This window comes from Chenopodium album, chromosome 8 (genome assembly GCF_948465745.1).
Source record: "Chenopodium album chromosome 8, dcCheAlbu1.1, whole genome shotgun sequence".
NCBI lineage: Eukaryota > Viridiplantae > Streptophyta > Magnoliopsida > Caryophyllales > Amaranthaceae > Chenopodium > Chenopodium album.
Genome location: NC_137841.1, coordinates 16,392,463 through 16,396,473, shown reverse-complemented (window position 1 = coordinate 16,396,473; position 4,011 = coordinate 16,392,463).

The following is a 4,011-nucleotide window of genomic DNA, read 5'->3' as shown; positions in this document are numbered from 1 at the left end:
TCTCTCCTCCTCCTCACGCCGGTGGTGGTTCGTAGTGGTGGTGGTGGTTCGTGCGGTGGTCGGTTGTCCATAAAGGTGGTGATCGCGGTTTTCCTCAATCACTCGACCAATCTAGTATTGGTGGACGGCTCGTTCGAATCTCGTGGACTAAGTAGAGGAGCAACGCTTGGGGCTCTATTCTCTCCCTGATTTGCCTATCGAATAGCTTCGTGGAATTCAAGCATCAAAGGTATGATTATGTGTCTTGTGTAGTTATGCATGCGATTCTGGATTGGTACTTGATTGAATATGATTCATGTTATTTTCGCTGCGTAGTACCTATAAACTCATACAGTGGTATCAATTAGCCTCTTGCATGAACGCGCTTGATCATAATAATACGATTATTTGATGTCCATGTCAATTTTATAATCAATTAAGAGGGAGAAATTAATTTAATTATGGTTTAATTATTATTTTAATGTGATTAAACTTTTGGAATCGATTAAATGTTATTTAATTATGCTCAAATAGCCATGAAGATGACCAAATTTTAGCCCTAATATGTTCGAAATTTTAGAACCCCCTAACCCTATTTTTCGAATTTTTCAAAAATCCTAGCCCTAAAATATGATTTTTGTGCTTGATTTTGATTTAATTCGATTTATTTTATAATTCATAATTTTATTCGGATTGATTTATACATAAAAGTGTTTTGTGTATGATCATCGATTTAATTTTAAAAGTTAGAATTAAATTGGGATTAATTTTATGATAAACCCTAATTGTAAGATTTAATGCCGATTTAATTTTAATCTTATGGACTAATTTAATTTGATTTTGATAAAAGTTATTTTAAATAAATTAAAAAACAACAAAAAAACAATTATTTAGAGGCGGCAGCCATAGCTGGGTGGCGCAGCCACGGTGGCTGCCGCCGCTGCTGGTCCAAGAGGAAGGGAAGGGGAGGGCGGAGGTCAGAGGGTGGTTATGGGCAGCAGCGTGCAAGCGTTACACGACTGCTGCCATGGCTGCCAGAGCTGCTGCCACGCTGCTGCCCTTGCGGCAGTGGCTGCTATTGGTATCCAGCCACCGTGGCTAGCTTTGGCTAGCCAACCACGGTGGCCGGCGGTGGTGCCTTGCGGTTTTTTAAAAAATAATAATTATCTTATTTTAAAATTATTTCAAGATAAAATCAATTTTTTTTGGATAAGTTAAAATTTTTGAAAAATATGATCTTTTATTTTAAAAGATAAAATTGGTTTTATTTGGATAAAATCTTGTATGTTAGGATAAAATCAAATATTCAAAAGTTGTTATATTTGATATTATCCATATTTAAAGTTATTAAATTGGTAATTATCCTAATTAAAGTGGTTAATTTTGGATAAGATTGATTAGGATATTCTGAGCATATTCCAAAAGGATAATAATTGATTTAACTAATGTGATTATCCCATAATTAGATTAGGATATAATTGATTTTAAAATTATTTGATTGGCTAGTAATTAGGATAGAATCTCCTAAATTTGTAAGAATAATCATGGAAGATTAAATATGATTTATCTTTCTAGATTAAAATATGATTTGATTCTATCTCATGACTAAATTAAATATATGATATTTTATAAACGGTCATGAATAATATATGATATTATCTAATTATTATTTAAAATATGAGATATTTTAGGAAATGCGTTGACTTTATTATGAACATTCGATGTTGTAGTTTAGGAAAGCATGTTGAGTGATTTATTATATGACACTTTTATAATATATGATATTATGTTGCTATATATAGACTAGTATGGCCCATAGATTCTTAAATACGATCTGCGCATCGTGAAGTATTTTTGTAATCTAAATACGGTCTGTGTACCGTTAAGTATTTTTTTGTAACTTTTATTTAAAATAAATAGAATAGTTATTTAAATAGTGTTAGTCCAAAGAAGCCCATGAAGTGAAGGCCCAAAGGAGTGAGATGGATGGAGATCCATGATGTTTCAAGTGGGAGCATTTTCATTTCTAGTTTTCTTAGGACTAAGGGGCCATACTATGTGTAAACACTTAAAAATGTCTCCCCAAAACCAAACCCAATGATGAACAACCTTTCACCGCCACTATTGGTCGGGATCAGTATTTAATCCCGAGAGTGCTTAAAAAGTCGTATTCATATTTTTGAACAGTTCATGGATAGTCTTGATGTTTGGTAAAAGCATAGTTTTAATTTCAGCCCAAATTTATTATTTAATTTTAGCCCAAACCTTTTATTTATTTTATTTAATTATTTTCTTATTTTAGCCCAAATAATAATAAGTCAGAAAAGGCCCGAAATTATCAATCGACACTTAAAATGCCGAATGAAATTAGGGTTTGTAGACACCCATTTGCGTCTCCCCAAAACCAAACCCAGTGATGAGTACCTTTCACGTCGAATCATAATCGAATGAAACGAAAGTGTGGAAAGGTCTAGTGTTGCGGAAAGTTTTTATTTCTTTTCTCTTCTCTCTATTTTTGAAAACTTTATTTTAAGAAAACAGCCAATCCAGTTTGGTTGGTCCATGATATGGGTCCAATAGTGGTGTAGTTGGATGGGGCTTGCAAAGACCTTTCCAACGATATATTATAAGCCCAATTCCGATGAATATTGAGAAAGTTATGGCCAATTTACTAAACTGGGCCCGGTTTGAGCTTTATGTACGGCCAAATGATCTAGGGGAGGGCCTAATATGATTTATCATTCCTAATGCAATTAGGAATGGTTTTAGTCTTCTAGAATCTTCTAGAAGGTTCTTTTCATTCCTAATTCAATTAGCATTGATAAGTTGACTTTGTTGACTTTTCAGAGTTTTAATCGAAATCAAATAGCATTTTCGAAGAAATTATATTATTTTATCCTCCAGTACGGTAAACTTATCAGATTTTCGAAAACACGTTAAAATCAAGACTGGCGTCTGACCCCAGGCCTTGGCGCCAGACGCTAGCCATTGGCGCCTGGCGCTAGCCGTTGATGCCTGGCGCCAGCTAGCCAGGGTTGGCGCCAGCTCTGTTTCCTGAGCGTCAGACTCTGTTTTGTTAATTTATCTTTTTTTAGCTGATTTTCTCTATAAATATCGTATTAAAAATTTCGTTTTCATTCATCATCTACATCTATCATTCACCAATTGTCTTCATTCACAAGTTTTAATTAGCATTCTTTAAAACATTCATCTTTCCTTCTAACTTTGCTTTTCATACAAAATTCCGCATTCACAAGATCTGGAAACACCTAGCCATATTCGAAGTTGCCTTCGCCCTAGACGTGAAAGGTTTAATTTCTGAGGGTTTGCTCCCAAATCTCTCTTTCAATTATTTAATTTAATGGTTGTGATTATTATTTTCCTTGAAGTTACTAACGTGTGAATTTTGTTATTAGAAAGAGGTACGAGACATCAAAGTAAGTACTTTATTGGTTTTTGTTGATGTTATGATGTAGAAATCATGTTTAAATTGTTATTATGATATTCCTAGTATCATGTCTAGGGTAATTTTAATAATAAATATGTTTATCATGATTCCTGCGATGCTTTCTATGTTCTTCCTAATATTTATGATTGTTAGTATCATGTCAGGGCTAAAGATTTGATTTTTAATGCTTAGTGACATGCTAGGGTTTGTTATTAATCTCGTTAGTATCATGCCTAGGATCTTGCTATTATTATGCTTTAATATTAACATGAACATGATTATGATTATAATTTTTATTATTGCTATAATTTTTTTATTATTATTATTATTATTATTATTATTATTATTATTATTATTATTATTATTATTATTATTATTATTATTATTATTATTATTATTATTATGTTGCTTGATATTTATTGTTATTGCTTGATCACACCTTTTATTGCATGTTTAAAGGGAATTTGTACTTGTAATCATGCTTAATAAGATAATTAATAATCTTGTTTAGGGTTAATTATGATTATAATTTCAAGTGATCGCCAATAATAGATTTATTTGTGCATTATATTCAACCAACATAG